The sequence below is a fragment of the Lithobates pipiens genome, unplaced genomic scaffold, assembly GCF_037356315.1.
Source record: "Lithobates pipiens isolate NorthernLeopardFrog02 unplaced genomic scaffold, aLitPip1_a1.2 Scaffold_61, whole genome shotgun sequence".
Lineage (NCBI taxonomy): Eukaryota > Metazoa > Chordata > Amphibia > Anura > Ranidae > Lithobates > Lithobates pipiens.
Window position 1 is genome coordinate 3,021,085 of NW_027507883.1, and position 18,779 is coordinate 3,039,863.

An 18,779-nucleotide genomic window follows, 5' to 3' on the forward strand; every position below is an offset into this window, starting at 1 on the left:
GCGGATTTAGCGCAATTGTACCTGCTTAATTTTGTCCCTCTCCTGGATAGACTGAAATATGATTTGGGAAACTGGCATGCTTTAACACTGACCTGGTTCGGGCGCTGTAATGCATTCAAAATGATGGCCCTCCCTCGGATCTTATACATGTTCCAGACATTACCGATCTGGTTACCCCCAATTTTTTTCAGACAACTGCAGGTGCTGCTCCGGGACTTTATTTGAGCGCGCAAACCGCCCAGAGCCCGTTTGCAATTGCTTGCCAGACCAAAGGACAAGGGGGGTCTGGGTCTCCCAGATCTCAGACAATACTACAGAGTGACTCTGCTAGCGAGAGTCGTTGATTGGCATTGTAATGGCCCACACAAGCAGTGGGTGGAGATGGAGATTGAGGATGGATCCATTCCCCTATTGACCTCCCCGTGGCTCCTGTCCTCCCTACCAAAAGACCTTAGAGGTCACCCCGTAGTGGGAGCTACGTTGGCTGTTGTGCGGAGGTTGTTCTGCTGCACACACATTGCTCCCCTGCCATCACCAATGACTCCGGTTATAGGTAATCCAGACTTCCCACCGGGATTTACCAACAAGAAACTGCGACAGTTGACAATGGTGGGGAAACAGCGTCTGGGAGAGGTGTGGCCCACGGGAGGGCTCCCGACCACGCAAACTGACGCCGAGCTTTCTGACCCTCCGCTTGACTTGTTTAGTGCTTATCAACTTCGTCCCTTTCTTCTGGCCATACAAAGGGCCCCCTAAACTCCTAGAGACCTGACACCCTATAAATCCATCTGTCACAAAAAGGAACCTGTGCGACACACCCTCTCCCTCCTGTACAACCTATTGAGTAGTCAGGAGGAGGAGTCGACCCCACCATTTATCCACAAATGGGAGAGGGACTTAGGCATCACATTTACCCCACAACAGATAGGGAAGATCCTGACCTTAGTACATAAAGCTTCCATCGCAAACCAATATCAAGATACAAGATAGTCTCACGCTGGTATAGAGTCCCATACCTTCTGAATAAAATGGATAGATCGATCCCGGATGTTTGTTGGAGGTGAAATTCAGATATGGGGACCATGGGACACCTTTTCTGGGCATGCCCGAGCTTGAGGAACTTTTGGGTTCCCAGTAGCGTGCCTTCTACACTTGACCGAACAGCCTGTTCGAAAATACAAAAAAACCCTCACAATGCAACTCCTGAATGCCGCCCGGGCCTGCATTCCCGCACTGTGGAGGCAGCCTCAGCCCCCATCCAAGGTGCTGTGGTATTCCAAAGTCAATCATATTCTCCGGATGGAAGAATTGACCGCCACCCTTCACAACACTGAAGAGGCATTTAGTGTTACATGGAGGCCCTGGAGGTATTTTACTGGTACTCGAGACTACATTCGGGAGGTGAGCAGTGCCCCCGTCCCAGAAAACGACTGAACATCTAACGTTTACCTACGTAGGCCATGTCTGCCCTGGGTGGCATTCCCCCCCTCCCTTTTTGTCTTTATTTTTCTTTTTTTCCCCGCCGATATCCCCCCACCTCCTCTCTCTCCGTCTTTGCACTCTCTTCTTCCCCCGTCCTCCCTTTTGACTATGCCTTGTCTCCTTACTAGCCTTTGGGACCCAGAAGAGCCCCAGGGTTCTGGACACGACCGGCTCATATTTTACTCTGGTTCACATAGGTCATGATAAGCTGGCTCGCTGTGGTCCCAGTTGCTCTCCATGATTACATTTGTCCGAACAGGGCTGCATTAGTTATACTGTACTACATGTCCGAGGTGGGGTTTCTCTATTTTCTGCATGAAACTGTAGGACTCCCCTCTGAGAACCCAGAGTTATTTGGCTGCCTATTTTTTGTTAGCATGTAATTGTGACCCTGGGTCATGCTGTATGGTTGACTGTTATATTTATGTTGTTCTACTTAATAAAAGAATAAAAAAAATAAAAAAAATAAGTCAATGCCAACAGCTTAAACCTAAAGCCTATGGCATCGAGAAATCCCAGGCGGTCTCCCATCCAGGTACTAACCATGTCCCAACCCTGCTTAGCCTCTGAGATCAAATGCACGCTCAACCCTCTTGACAAACGGCAAGATGGTCACCTTGGGAAACAAACAAAAAAAACAAGTCAACGCCAACAACATAAAAAGAAGCCTGCGGCATCTGGAAAAACCAGGCGGTCTCCCATCCAGGTACAAACCAGGCCCAACCCTGCTTAGCCTCTGAGACCAAACGAGATTGGGCGCTTTCAGGGTGTTGTGCCCGTAAGCAATTTCTTTGTGCACTCTCAACCCTCTTGACAAATGCCAAGATGGTCACCTTGGGAAACAAGGGAAAAAAACAGGTCAAAGCCAACAACATAAAAAGAATCCTACGGTATCCGGTATTCCCAGGCGATCTCCCAATCAAGACACTAACCAGACCAGATCCTTCTATGTCACCTGGTCTTCCCAGGCAGTCTCCCATCCAGGTACTAACCAGGCCTGATGCTGCTAAGCCTCTGAAATCAGATGAGATCGGGTGCTTTCAGGGTGATGTGGCCGTAAGTGTTCTCTTCAAGACACGTCCAACCCTCTTGACAAACGCCAAGATGGTCGCCTTGAGAAACAAGTTCAAAGCCAACAACAAAAAAAGAAACCTATGGCACCTGGTATTTCCAGGCGGTCTCCCATCCAGGTACTAACCAGGCCCGACACTGTTTAGCCTCTGAGACCAGATGAGATTGGGCACTTTCAGGGTGATGGGGCCGTAGGTGATCTCTTTGGGCACTCTCAACCCTCTTGTTAAACACCAAGATGGTCACCTTGGGAAACAAGCGAAAATAAACAGGTAAACGCCAACAACATAAAAAGAAGCCTACGGCACCTGGTATTCACAGATAGTCTCCCATACAGGTATTAACCAGGCCGTACACTGCTAGGTCTCCGAGATCAATGAGATTGTGCGCTTTCAGGGTGATGTGGCCATAGGTGTTCTATTTAGACACTCTCAACCCTCTTGACAAATACCAAGATGGTTATCTTGGGAAACAAGTGAAAAAAAAAGGTCAACGCCAACAACATAGACCCTGGCGGTCTCCCATCTGACCCAGACCCTGCTTAGCCTCTGAGATTTGGCGCTTTCAGGGTGATGTGACCTCAGACGAACGCTTTGGGACATACTCAAAACTCTTGACTGATGCTAAAATGGTCACCTTGGGAAACAAGCGAAAGAAAAACAGGTCAAAGCCAACAATATAAAAAGATTCCTACGGCACCTTTAATTAGGTACTATCCAGGCCGGACCCTGCTTAGCCTCTGAGATCAGATGAGATTGGGCGCTTTCAGGGGGGTGTGGCCGTAGGAGATTTCTTTGGGCTCTCTCAGCCCTCTTGACAAATGCCAAGATGATCACCTTGGGAAACAAGCGGAAAAAAAAACCATGTCAACGCCAACAACATAAAAAGAATCCTACGGCACCTGGTATTCCCAGTTGGTCTCCCATCCAGTTACTAATCAGGCCCGACAATGCTTAGCCTCCGAGATCAGACAAGATCAGGCACTTTCAAGGGGATGGGGCCATAGGCGATCTCTTCGGGCACTCTCAACCATCTTGACAAACGCCAACATGGTCATCTTGGGAAACAAGCGAAAAAAACCAAGTCATTGCCAACATTGGAGGCTAAGCAGGGTTGAGCAATCAGTTTCCTTGCCTGAAATAGGCATCTCAGAACTGCCATCTGGCTACTTCCCGGGTTTCCAACTCCTTCAACTAATCCCAGGAGACAATACTTCGCCTCCATCCTGGTGGAGGTTCCAACCACCCGATTAATGGTTCCTGTCACCTCTGTCCAGTAGCGGATCAACTTCGGGCATCTCCAAAACATGTGCATCATGTCTCCCCCCATGTTCCCGCACCGGGGGCAACTTGCGTCCGGCCGTTCGGCCAAACTGAAAAAGTTTACGAGGAGCATAATAGGTTCTATATAATAAGAACAGATGTGACATCCTGTGTGAGGAGAGCCACAATTCACCACAGGCAGGATTCCTGTGGCCAATTATAGCTCAGGGGGGTTTAGTACACACCCCACACTATATAAGGCCGCCAGCACGGCGGCCTTGTATAGTGTGTTGCGGTGGTCAGGGAAAGAGGACGATAGGCAGGGACAGTGTCTTTACTGCTTGGGAACCTAGCACTGTTACAGTGGGTGTTATGTGCTACCCTTTATTACTGGTGTTCAATTTCTGCAATACATGCATCTGCAGTGCAGAAGTTAGAGTCGGTGTTGTGTGCCTCCTGCACAGTATGCACCTTATTGCTGGTGTTCTGTTTCTGTAATACAGGAACCTAGCACTGTTACAGTGCTAGGGTGTACAGAGAAGCTGGTATATATAGAAGACTACAGCATACAGAAGAAAGGCTAGTGAATACAGAATACAGGTTTTGTGTATGTAGATAGGCTTGAGTATACAGAGATGCTAGAGTAAACAGTGAGGCTGGGGTACACAGAGAGGCTAGTTTAAAGACAAATACAAAGATGTTAGTGTATATAGAGAGGTTAGTGTATAGAGAGAGTCGAGTGTATACAGAAAGGACAGTGCATATAGAGAAGCTAGTGTATACAGAAAGGGTATACATGAAAGCTGACATTCTATACAGAAGACTGGGTAGTGTATACAGAGAGCCTAGTGGGTACAGAAGACAGGCTGGTGTATTCTAGCTAGTTTTTACAGTCTAGTGTATACAGAAGACAGGCTGTGGTATACAGAGAGTTTAGTGTATTCAGAGAGTCTAGTGTATACAGTCGGCGAGTGTATACATAAGACTGGCTAGTTTACACAGTGTTTACAGAGATGCAAGGGTGTACAGAGAAGCTGGTATATATAGAAGACTACAGCATACAGAAGAAAGGCTAGTTAATACACAATACAGATGACTCGTGTATGTAGATAGGCTTGAGTATACAGAGATGCTAGAGTAAACAGTGAGGCTGGGGTACACAGAGAGGCTAATTTAAAGAGAGGCTAGTATATACAAAGATGTTAGTGTATATAGAGAGGTTAATGTATAGAGAGGGTCGAGAGTATACAGAAAGGACAGTGCATATAGAGAAGTTTTTACAGAAGACAGTTTGGGGTATACAGAGATGCTAGTTTATACAGAGGATACAGAAGACAGAAGACGGGCTAGTGTATTCAGAACATAGGCTAGTGTATATCGAAGACAGGCTATTGTATGCAGAAGACCGGCTAGTGTAAACATACTGGTGTATATAGAGAGGCTAGTGAATTTAGAGGGTAGGCTAAGTGATAACAGAAGACAATCTGGGCTATACAGAGACATCTCATCATTTCATTTAGCTCACATCTCTAATGGAGTTTGTCTCATTGCCATGTTATGCCTTTTCATTCTTATGCTAAATATAGATCACTACACGATTTTAATCATCCACATCAAGCAGGCAATAAAACTATCATACATCAAAATAAACCATGTACGCTTTTGCTCTATTTTGCATATTTGTACCGGGACTGTGAGTATGTGACAGTCCTGACACACCATCCTGACTTATTTTTCTTTATTTCTTATTAGAAATGGAGAGTACTATCTCAAAATCCGCTTAAATCTATTCACTTCCATGAGTTCTACCGCTAATTGTACCTTAATGCAAAATGTTCACAGAACCATCCATTTGCTACCAGACATGCTGCACATACTAAGAGTAATGTAACCATCGCTCTCTAACGATGTAAACAGTTTTATTGCTTTTCTGATATTGACCGAGTATCTCTGACATTAACTGAGTATCTCTCTGCACTATGATCTTATTAATAATAATAATAATAATAATAATAGGATTGTGTAATGCAAAGATCAACTAGTCTAATATAAGCTTTCTCATTGGTACCGGCATATCCTTTAAATTTAGACTAACGCAACTATTTCTCGGCCATTTTCAAGCTAAGCTTTCAATCTCTTACCATTGAACAGCGATACTTCCTCCCTACAATATTAAGCCATTTAAATGTCCTATTGGTCGTCTATATTATACAACTCTCTGAAAAGCCTATATGTAGAGAATAAAACTAGTCTTACATCTTAATAAAACAGTTTTATTACTCAACCAGTATCAGCTGTCATGTACTGTATTACTTCTTTTTCTCCACCTTATCTGTCACAGTTAAAACACAGTGACAAAACATTTCTTTTTACCGCAGCAAAATGTGAGAAAAGCAGTGTAAGCCGTCTTTCTGCCATATGCAACCATCTCTCGCTACCTCTATGCAATAGGATTCTCTTTCCAGTGGAAAAGGAAAACAGTCAGTGTAAGCCGTCTTCGTGCGTAACAAAATTAATGGAACGATTTACACGTTAGAATTTGCAAGCTACGTCAATTTACTATTAAATAGAGTACCTTTGCATTTATCCCTTGACTTTGCAGCTATCCCTTGATCCCTTTTGTGTATTCACTTTATCTCGACCTATATATACTGCCTCAATATTTTCCTAATTTGTTTTGCTATACTTATTATTATTATATTATAGAGATTACTAACTCTAAATCATTGTAAACCTAACCATAGTTATAATGTCTACAGCTAATTTTACGTTAAAGCAAAATTCACACAAAACCATCTTTTTAAAACCTTTTACACACTGCACATTAAGATTAATCCAACCATCTCTCGCTACCTCTATGCAATAGGTTTCTCTTTCCAGTGGAAACGGAAAACAGTCAGTGTAAGCCGTCTTCGTGCGCCGCAAAATTAATGGAACGATTTACACGTTGGAATTTGCAAGCTACGTCAATTTACTGTTAAATAGAGTACCTTTGCATTTATCCCTTGACTTTGCTACTATCCCTTGATCTTTTGTGTATTCACTATATCTCGACCTATACATACTGCCTCAAAATTTTCCTAATTTGTTTTGCTATACTTATTATTATTATTTTATAGAGATTACTATCTCTAAATCATTGTAACAAGTTATAATGTCTACAGCTAAATTTACGTTAAATCAAAAGTCACACAAAACCATCTTTTTAAAACCTTTTACACACTGCACATTAAGATTAATCTCTCGCTACCTCTATGCAATAGGATTCTCTTTCTGACTCTATTTTGTTTATTACTTCTTCTCCACATTAACTGTCACACTGATAACCATTTGTAACACATAACACTTGCAACACATTTTTTAACAGCGGCAAAATGTGAGAAAAGCAGTGGGACGGTTTACTTGATTGAGAAGTGGTTGCAGTAGCAAAGCAAAGCAATACAGTTTGATTACATTAATAACACATAATGCATATTTTACATTCATTTTACATTCACATCATGCATACATCCTAATGTAAGCTGTCTATCACTATTAATGTTCATGGTTACTGTTACATTATGCCGATGACCAGTGGAAACGGAAAACAGTCAGTGTAAGCCGTCTTCGTGCGTAACATAATTAATGGAACGATTTACACGTTGGAATTTTCAAGCTACGTCAGTTTACTCTTAAATACCCTTTAGCTGCTTAGCTCACACTTTGCTGTATGTAGCCGCGTTTACATGTAAGTAACCAATGGGGATTGACATTTCATGTCCATCTCACATCTCTAATGCAATTTGTCTCTTTGCCATGTCATACTTTGCCAGTTATTATACTTTCTCATCCGATAGAAACCTAGTCGTTGCTGATATTTCATGATTACAGCAATCATCTCATCGAATTGCTATTCCGACATTTTGCCTTGGTATTACTTTGCAACGCTCTATTGAACAATGTAAAGGTAAGCTAGATATTTTGTGTATTTCCACTTAAACTCTACCTGTATATACTGTCTCAATATTATCCTTTCTAATTTTGCTAAATTAGATTATAGAGTTTGCTATGTCTAAATCCAGGTTACCTACTCACCTTTATTACGTATACTGCTAATTTTAGGATAATACAAAACCATCTTATTGCTTCTTTACACGCTGCACATATTAAGAGTAATGCAATGCTACCGTGAACAGTTTAATTGCTCGTCTCACATTTAGCTGGTATCTCTCAGCTATAGGAAACTGAATTTGTACTTGAACGATCACTCATCTAATATCAGTCCACTCAGTGCTACCGGAATAAATTTTACATTTAGAGTAATGAAATGATTTCTCAGTCATTTTGGAGCTACTGCAACTAACGCTTCCGATCTCATTTCGACTGCAATACTTAATCTCTGCTATTGCAGAATATTTAGCTGCTTAGCTCACACTTTGCTGTACGTAGCCGTGGCGATTGGCATTTCAACTCTAATTCATATTCACATTTCTAATGCAGTTTGTCTTTTTGCCATGTCATCCTCTGTTAGTTATTATGCTTTCTCATCCTTGTGCTCCAATATTGGGGTATATTCACTACATGATTAAAGACACGTAATGAACTTGATTGATAAAAACCTACACACGTTGTTGCTGTTATTTCGTGTATTTTCACTTAAACCCGTTATAGTTATTTTGCTATATTTATTACTAGTATAAACAGATTACTATCTCTAAATCCTGGTAAACCAGCTCACACTAAACCATCTAATTTCTACCTTACACGCAGCACATATTAACATATTAACATTTAGCCGGTATAGTGAAATAGTAAACGAAATGTGTAGATCACTCATCTAATATCGTCTTTTCAGTGCTACCGGAACAACTTTTAAATTTAGAGTAATGCAACGATTTCTCAGTTTTATGAAGCTACTGCAACTAACGCTTTGGATCTCTTTCCTGATAAATTACGCTCTGCAATATTAAGCCATGTAAATTGTCCTATTGGTCTGCTAACAATGCTATGTATAATAATACAAATCTTTTAAAAGCAATATCGTCTCACTGTAATACTTACACTCTGCATAATATATATGAATAATGCGAATAATGCTAATAATAAAGTCGTCTAAAACTCGGCTATAAGTAGAGAATAAAACTATCTTAGATCAAAATAAACCATGTACTGCCAAACCAATAACGGACAATTACTTAACGTCTATCAGTCAATGACTTAACAAAATAAACTTTAGCACTCTTTTGCTCTATTTTGAATAGTTGTAGTTCTCCACATTAACTGTCACATTGATATCACCACTGACAACACACCACTTTTTAACAGCACCAAAATATGAAAAAAGCACTTTATATGTTTCAAAAGTAGTTGCATTAGCAAAAAATAAAGTCCTGTCTTCTTTACACGCTAGCTTTTCTGTATACATTAATCTCTCTGTGTACACCAGCCACTCAATATAGACTAGCCTCTCTGTCTTCTGTATACAGGTGCCCGTAATCTATATACACTAGCCTGCCTTCTTTTTACAATAGTCTCGGTGTCCCAGCCTCTCTGCATACACTAGCCTCACTGAATTCCCCAGACTGTCTTCTGTATACACAAGCCTATCTGTAAAGAAAAATAGCCGGTCTTCTGCATACTCTAGCCTCTCTGTGTAACACAGTCTCTCTCTGGATTCCCTAGCCTACATCTCTGCATACCCAGGACCTTCCTCTGTATAATCTAGCCTATCTGTATACACTAGCCTGTCTTTTGTACAAATTAGCTTCTCTGTAGCCTGTCTTCTGTATACACGAGCCTCACTGTCTACTCTTGGTTGTCTTTTGTATACACTAGCATCTCTTTATACATTAGCTCTCTGTATACCCAAGCCTCTCTGTATACACTAGTCCACCGGTATACACTAGCAAGTCTGCATACACTAGCCTCTCTTTGTAACTCAACTTCTCTCTCTGTATACCTTAGCCTCCATCTCTGCATACCCAGGACGTTCTTCTCTATAATCTAGCCTATGTGTATACACTAGCCGGTCTTCTGTAGACATTAGCCTCTCTGTATAAACTAACCGGTCTTCTGTATACACTAGTCCGCCTGTATACACTAGCAAGTATGCATACTCTAGCCTCTCTCTCTGTATACCCTAGCCTCCATCTCTGCATACCCAGGACGTTCTTCTGTATAATCTAGCCTATCTGTATACACTAGCCTCTCTTTTGTACACATTAGCCTCTCTGTATAAACTAGCCGGTCCTCTGTATACACTAGTCCGTCTGTATACACTAGCAAGTCTGTGTAACCAAGCCTCTCCCTCTGCATACCCTAGCCTCCATCTCTTGCATAAACCAGGACCTTCTTCTGTATAATCTAGCCTATCTGTATAAACTAGCCTGTCTTTTGTACACATTAACCTCTCTGTATAAACTAGCCAGTCCTCTGTATACACTAGTCCGTCGATATACACTAGCATCTCTTTATACATTAGCTCTCTGTATACCCAAGCCTCTCTGTATACACTAGTCCACCGGTATACACTAGCAAGTCTGCATACACTAGCCTCTCTTTGTAACCCAACTTCTCTCTCTGCATACCCAGGACGTTCTTCTCTATAATCTAGCCTATTTGTATACACTAGCCTGTCTTTTGTACACATTAGCCTCTCTGTATAAACTAGCCGATCCTCTGTATACACTAGTCCATCTGTATACACTAGCAAGTATGCGTACTCTAGCGTCTCTCTCTGTATACCTTAGCATCCATCTCTGCATACCCAGGACGTTCTTCTGTATAATCTAGCCTATCTGTATACACTAGCCATCCATCTCTGCATACCCAGGACGTTCTTCTCTATAATCTAGCCTATTTGTATACACTAGCCTGTCTTTTGTACACATTTGCCTCTCTGTATAAACTAACCGGTCTTCTGTATACACTAGTCCGCCTGTATACACTAGCAAGTATGCATACTCTAGCCTCTCTCTCTGTATACCCTAGCAAGTCTGCATACTCCTGCCTCTCTGTGTAACCCAGCCTCACTCTCTCTCTGTATACCCTAGCCTTCATCTCTGCATACCCAGGACGTTCTTTTGTATAATCTAGCCTATCTGTATAAACTAGCCTGTCTTTTGTACACATTAGCCTCTCTGTATAAACTAGCCGGTCTACTGTATACACTAGTCCATCTGTATACACTAGCAAGTCTGCATACTCCTGCCTCTCTGTGTAACACAGTCTCTCTCTCTGTATACCCTAGCCTCCATCTCTGCATACCCAGGACGTTCTTCTGTATAATCTAGCCTGTGTTTTGTACACTTTGCCTCTCTGTATAAACTAGCCGGTCTTCTGCATACACGAGTCTCTCTGTATAACCTTGGATGTCTTTTGTATACACTAGCTGCTCTTTATACATTAGCTCTCTGTATACCCAAGCCTCTCTCCTCTCTGTATACAGAGGACCGACTAATGTGTACAGATCGGCTAGATTATACAGAAGAACGTCCTGGGTATGCAGAGCGCTCAGCTTCAAGGTATGGCCAACGCGAGTAATATGAGGGACACTCCTCACCCCCGCCCCCACCTACCAGATCTTACTTTCATCCCCTTGCCCTCTCTGCCCCGGTCATCTGGTGGCAGTTTTATGCACTCCCTGGCCCCCACCCATTCATAATCCTTACCGACCTTTCTTTCCGCTGCTCACAGAAACACACTGGATGACTTGTCTAATTAACCAACTTGTACAAGACACCGCTATCCTCCTGTCTGACACCGGTCCCCCTTGGAGGCTTTACCCCTCACTTTTTGGGTAGTCCCTGCCTCTCCCTGGATGCTCCACATATACCACAACGACATTGTCAGAGGGGCACCACTTGACAGGACACGGGGCTGTCATGCCGGTGGCATCTCCCATTGGAGGAAGGGATGATGGCCCCAACCCCTTGGCAGCAGGTTCTTTCATATACAGACCAGGGCGGCTCATCTTCCCTTCTGGAGTCTTGACCTTAGATGGGGGATTTGCACTTTGGGGGGTCTGAGTGATACCTAATGCGCTGTACTGGAAGGGCTTGACATTCCCGCATATGTGTCCCCTCCCCCTGGATGCGCCCCTTGTCCCCCCCTCTGGCTCCCACCTACTCTTTGCCGACATTGCCTTCTGCAGCTTTCGGGGACCCTGGATGACTTATTTATTGAGCCTATTGGTACGAGACACTGCTTCCCTCCAGGGTGACTCTGGACCCCCCTGGAGGATTTACCCCTTACTGTTTGGGCAGTCCCAGCCTCCCTCTGGATGCTCTACACAGCCCCCGATGGCGATGCAGGAGAGACACTAATTGGCGGGCCCCAGGACTGCTGCTCGGGTGAAGTCTCCCATTGGATTGAGGGATGGTGGCCCCAGCCCCTTGCCTGCCGGATTTTCCATGCACCGACCAGGGCTGCTTCTCTTTCATCTTGATGTGGTGACCATGGAGGGGAGGAGTTGAAATTTATGGGGTCCGGGTGTTTGCTAGTGGGAGTGCGCTAAAGGACTTGACATTTCTGCATGTTTGTCCCCTCTCCCCTGTTTCCCCCCTCCCTTCCCCCCCTTCCCATCCTTCCCTTCCCTCCTTTCCCTCCCCCTTTCCCCCTTCCACTCCCCATTTCCCCCCTTCCACTCCCCCTTTCCCCCCTTCCCTGCCCCTTTTCCCCCCGGGGCGTGGACGGGGGAGAGGGGGTAAGGAGAGGACAATCTGCCAAAGGGAGAAATGCATTTGTTCGGGGACTGCATGTACTTTAGGGGTATGGGACGGGGGGTGGTGGATCCCATTCTGTGATGCCTTTTCTGTTGTGACGGACTCCCTCGTGCATGCCTACGTTTAGGGCGAGCCGAGGAGACCCCTCAGTGCTAACAGTTATATGCTCTACCTCTGTTTTGGTTATACTATTGTTTTTTGTTTCTTTGATGTTACTGATTGTCTTTTATTTGCATACCGGTATCAGACGTGACATTTACCACTGCCGGGACTGGGGGGACTAGGATTCGGGGGCTCCCTCTCCAACCTGTCTACCCAATTACCCAAGTAGGACAGCGCGTTAAACCCAGTGTACATCTGGTAAGCGCTATAGCATAATTGTGCTGTTTTAGTATACCCTTCCTGTACTGTACTGTACAAATGCAGAAAAATCTTAGCCAGGTCGGTAAAGGAGTTGAAATCTGGCTCTTACATACCACAGTTGATAGATGAGAATGGCCAGAGGGCCTCTACCCCAACCCAAATAGTCGAAGTCTTTGAAAAATGTTACTCTGATCTCTACAACCTGCCCGATTCAGGGTCTGGACAGGACAATATAGACAGATATGTAACCGGTTCTGGTCTACCAACCCTCTCATCGGAATCACGGGAGTACTTGGAGGACCCGATCACACTGGAAGAAGTCCAGACGGCCGTGGGACCTCCGAAGGTGGGTAAGGCTCCGGGCCCTGACGGATATACCGCACAATACTTTAAGACCTTCCTCCCTATTCTCGGCCCGCGCTTGGTGAATTTATTTAATACTCTGAGCTCGAATGGGGATTTTCCTGAGGATACCCTTAGAGCCCACATCTCGTTGATACCTAAGGAGGGCAAAGACCCGGGCCTATGTGGGAGCTACAGACCCATTTCCCTCCAAAATTCGGTCCTAAAACTATTCTCTAACTCCTCGCCACGTGATTGGCACATCACTTGTAGTCCCTTATACATATTGACCAGTTAGGTTTTATTCCCACCAGGGAAGATAGGGACAACACCACTAAGGTGCTTACCCTGATCCGTAAAGCAAAGTCATCTGGGACCCCTTGTCTTTTCATGAGTACTGATGCCGAGAAGGCTTTTGATCGGGTCAAATGGACATTAATGTTCTCGGTCCTTCGCCATATAGGTCTGAGTGAACGGATGCTGGCATGGATAAGTAAGATATACTCACGTACTTACATTCCACCGGACATCGCGCGTACGTTTATGTTGAACTTCCCCCCACCCCTTGTCACTAAGATCCGCAGTTTGCTTCACGGGTGGCATTCTGGCCTCCATTCCTGGTTCAGCAGATGCAATCTCATTAAAATGAACATACTCCCTAAATTTACTTATCTTTTCCAAGCTTTCCCGATCCAGATTCCAGTCCTGTTTTTTAAGCAAGCTCAATCCTTGCTCACTCAATTTAACTGGGCCCACAAAAATCCCAGACTTAAGCGGTCACAGCTGACATTGTCTAAACAACAGGGAGGGTTGGTTCTCCCTAACTTGCGACGCTACTACCTGGCCTCCCATCTGGGGCGTGTATTGGACTGGAATCGAAACAAACTTTCTAAGCTCACTCCCGAATTCCGCTAAGAAGCGCCATGTGGTGCTATAAGTATTTACCCACAGAATTTATGTCACATCTCACTATAGGGGCTTAGTTGAAAGTCAGTCACCTGATCGCTACCCAAAACACACTCACGTCTTTGACTTCCCCCCTATTCCCTATACGTGGCCATCCAACCTTTGAACTGGGGACCCACTTAAAAATTCCAACCTAGTCAATGCGTCTAAATTCATCATTGATGGAAAATGGCCTTCTTTCTCAACCCTAACAGATCCGACAGGGCTTTTCCAACTGCCTTTTTGGAGAGCGGCGCAACGACATCATTTTCTCCATTCCATCCCCAATCCTCAAACGTTCGCCCGCCCTCAGACGGAGTTTGAGACTCTATGCAGGAGCGAAGGCCCTTTGGCCCACATTCTCTCTCAAACAGATTACCCACACTTAACCTGTCTGGCCAACTGGGAAAAGGACCTTAATTGCTAATTTTCCCCAGCACAGAGACAACGCATTATCACTTTGGCTCTCAAAATGTCGCTGTGCACGAAGATACAGGAGACGAATTTTAAACTTCTCACCAGGTGGTATTTGACACCATCAAAGCTGCAGAAATGTTTCCCCTCTTCCTCGAACATATGCTGGAGGTGTGGAGAAGAAGAGGGCATGTTGCTGCACATTTTTTGGTCCTGCCTCAGTTTGGTGGACTTCTGCACAGAGATCCGATGCATGACACAAAAATTCACAGACTTCTCCATCCAGGAAGAGGCTGCATTCTTTCTCTTGCACCATTCACAGATTCCCATTAAGAAGTACAAAAAAATCTATTTTACGGCATGTGATAAATGCGGTGAAATCCTGCATCCCTCTCTATTGGAAAAAATGTTCCCCCCCTTTCATTACTCACTGGCTTAGGAAAATAGAGGACATTAAAAAAAATGGAGGACTTGATCCTCACATCACAAGGTAAACAAGAATTTTTTAAACAAACCTGAGACATCTGGAATACCTTTATATTCTCGCTGGAAGGATGTCGCCTGCTATCGCCTTAGTGCTCTGAGCTTTCCTTGACTGGCCCCTTGGACAGTGGCTGCGATCGTGTCTCGTCCCCTCTTCTCCTTTTCTGATGTTTCAACCCTTCTCTTTTCGGCCTTCCTCCCCTATCTCTCACCCCCTCCACCCCCTCTCTCTTTTGGAAAGAGTGGAAAATTGGGAATGACGGCCCCACACCCCCCTCTGGATGGATTATGCCGGAGGGACCTGGGGTTTGTGTGACCCTGGATCTTGGTACAGTACTTTATCCGTGCCTCGAATCATTGTGATTGATGGAAGGCAGACTCACAGTTGCGAATATACCTGTATCAAGTATTGTTCAGCTGCTTTTTGCTCTGTATTTCTCTGTTGCATTATGTACTCGGGGGACCGTCTTCCCCTATTTGGAGAAAAAATTATATTTGAAAAAAAAAGAAGCCTACGACACCTGGTATTCCCAGGCGGTCTCCCATCCAGGCATTAACCAGGCCGGACCCTGCTTAGTCTCCAAGATCACATGAGATGGAACAGATTCAGGGTGATGTGGCCGTAGCCAATATCTTCAGGCACTCTCAACTCTCTTGACAAACACCAAGATGGTCACCTTGGAAACAAGCAGAAAAAAATAGGTCAATGGCCACAACATAAAAAGAAGCCTACGGCATCTGGAAATCCCAGGCGGTCTCCCATCCAGGTACTAAACTGGTCCCAACCCTGCTTAGCCTCTGAGATCAGATGAGATTGGGCTCTTTCAGGGTGGTGTGGCCGTAGGAGATTTCTTCAGGCACTCTCAACCTTGACTAACACCAATATGGTCACCTTGGGAAACAAACAAAAAAGTCAAGTCAACGCCAACAACATGAGAAGAAGTCTACAGCACCTAGTATTCCCAGGTGGTCTCCCATCCAGGTATTAACAAGGCCCGACCCTGTTTAGTCTCTGAGATCAGACGAGATCTGGTGCTTTCAGGGTTATGTGGCCATAGGCGAGCTCTTCAAGCACTCTCAACCCTCTTGACAAACACCAAGATGGTCACCTTGGTAAACAAAAAAAAAAAAAAACAAGTCAACGCCAACAACATAAAAATAAGCCTCCAGCACCTAGTATTCCCAGTTGGTCTCCAATCCAGGTACTAGCAAGGCCCGACCCTGTTAAGCCTCTGAGATCAGAGGAGATCGGGCGCTTTCAGGCTTATGTGCCCATAGGCAATCTCTTTGGGCACTCTCAACCCTCTTGACAAATGCCAAGATAGTCACCTTGGGAAACAAGCGAAAAAAAAACAGGTCAATGTCAACAACATAAAAAGAAGACTACGGCACCTGGTATTCCAAAGCCATCTCCCATCCAGGGACTAACTAGGCCCAACCCTTCTTAGCCTCAGAGATGAGAAGAGATAGGGCTCTTTCAGGGTGATGCTGCTGTAAGCGAACTCTTTGGGCACTCTCAACCCTCTTGACAAATGCCCAGATGGTCACCTTGGGAAACAAGCGAAAAAAAACAAAAACGAATCAAGGCCAACAACATAAAAAGAAGCCTACAATAACTGGTATTCCCAGGTGGTCTCCCATCCAGGTACTAACCAGGCCTGACTCTTCTTAGCCTCCAAGATCAGACGAGATTGGGTGCTTTCAGAGTGCTCGGACTCTTTCCCCATCACTAATGGGACGAGGCAGGGGTGCCCTCTGTCTCCCCTAATTTTTATTCTGACACTGGAACCACTTATGTGTCACGTTCGGAATGACCCGAATATTACTGGCATATCCAAACCCTCGGCACACCACAAAATTGCGGCGTACGCTGACGATCTAATTTCTTTCGTCTTCAATCCACACATATCGCTTCCCAATATACTCGCGACTCTCCAGCGATATGGCAGCCTATCAAACTATAAAATCAATTGCACCTTTGTCTGTATTGAATATATCGGTCCCGGATGGTGAGGCCAAGAGGCTACGCTCCGCTTTTCCATTCTACTGAGCTGAAAAATCTATACGTTACCTGGGCGTTGACATCGCAGCGGATTTGGCGCAATTGTACCCGCTTAATTTTGTCCCTCTCCTGAATAGACTGAAATCTGATTTGGGAAACTGGCATGCTTTAACACTGACCTGGTTCATGCGCTGTAATGCATTCAAAATGACGGCCCTCCCGCGGATTTTATACTTGTTCCAGACATTACCAATCCGGTTACCCCCAATTTTTTTCAGACAACTGCAGGTGCTGCTCCGGGACTTTATTTGGCCGCGCAAACCGCCCAGAGCCCGTTTGCAATTGCTTGCCAGACCAAAGGACAAGGGGGGTCTGGGTCTCCCAGATCTGAGACAATACTACAGAGTGACTCTGCTAGCGAGAGTCGTTGATTGGCATTGTAATGGCCCACACAAGCAGTGGGTGGAGATGGAGATTGAGGATGGATCCATTCCCCTATTGACCTCCCCGTGGCTCCTGTCCTCCCTACCAAAAGACCTCAGAGGTCACCCCGTAGTGGGAGCTACGTTGGCTGTTGTGCGGAGGTTGTTACGCTGCACACACATTGCTCCCCTGCCGTCACCAATGACTCCGGTTATAGGTAATCCAGACTTCCCACCGGGATTTACCAACAAGAAACTGCAACAGTTGACAGTGGTGGGGAAACAGCGTCTGGGAGAGGTGTGGCCCTCGGGAGGGCTTCCGACCACGCAAACTGTCGCCAAGCTTTCTGACCCTCTGCTTGACTTGTTTAGTGCTTATCAACTTCATCACTTTCTTCTGGCCATACAAAGGGCCCCCTACACTCCTAGAGACCTGACGCCCTATGAATCCATCTGTCACAAAAAGGAACCTGTGCGACACACCCTCTCCCTCCTGTACAACCTATTAAGTAGTCAGGAGGAGGAGTCGACCCCCACCATTTATCCACAAATGGGAGAGGGACTTTGGCATCACATTTACCCCACAACAGATAGGAAAGATCCTGACATTAGTACATAAAGCTTCCATCGCAAACCAATATCAAGAATCAGGATACAAGATAGTCTCACGCTGGTATAGAGTCCCATACCTTCTGAATAAAATGAATAGATTGATCCCGGATGTTTGTTGGAGGTGCAATTCAGATACGGGGACCATGGGACACATTTTCTGGGCATGCCCGGCCTTGAGGAACTTTTGGGTGGAGGTGACCGAGACGATAAAAACTCTCAGAAATGTAGATATCGCAGACAACCCAGCAGCGTGCCTTCTACACTTGACCGAACAGCCTGTTCGAAAATACAAAAAAACACTCCCGATGCAACTACTGAATGCCGCCCGGGCCTGCATTCCCACACTGTGGAGGCAGCCTCAGCCCCCCATCCAAGGTGCTGTGGTATTCCAAAGTCAATCATATTCTCCGGATGGAAGAATTGACCGCCACCCTTCACAACACTGAAGAGGCATTTAGTGTTACATGGAGGCCCTGGAGGTATTTTTCTGGTACTTGAGACTACATTCGGGAGGTGAGCAGCGCCCCTGTCCCAGAAAAAGACTGAACATCTAACGTTTACCTACGTAGGCCATGTCTGCCCTGGGTGGCATCCCCCCCCCCTCCCTTTTTGTCTTTATTTTTCTATTTTTCCCTGCCGCCACCCCCCCCCTCCTCTCTCTCCGTCTTTGCACTCTCTT

The 18,779-nt window shown here is 45.1% G+C and overlaps 4 pseudogenes; all 4 read right to left on the minus strand.

The window, feature by feature from the left end:
• Window positions 1-2,631: 2,631 nt before the first annotated feature.
• On the minus strand, window positions 2,632-2,750 carry LOC143958684 (5S ribosomal RNA; annotated as a pseudogene).
• Window positions 2,751-3,442: 692 nt separating this feature from the next.
• Window positions 3,443-3,561, minus strand: LOC143958806 (5S ribosomal RNA; annotated as a pseudogene).
• Window positions 3,562-15,790: 12,229 nt separating this feature from the next.
• Window positions 15,791-15,910, minus strand: LOC143958633 (5S ribosomal RNA; annotated as a pseudogene).
• Window positions 15,911-16,005: 95 nt separating this feature from the next.
• LOC143958589 (5S ribosomal RNA) lies at window positions 16,006-16,124 on the minus strand (annotated as a pseudogene).
• Between the last annotated feature and the right edge of the window lie 2,655 nt (window positions 16,125-18,779).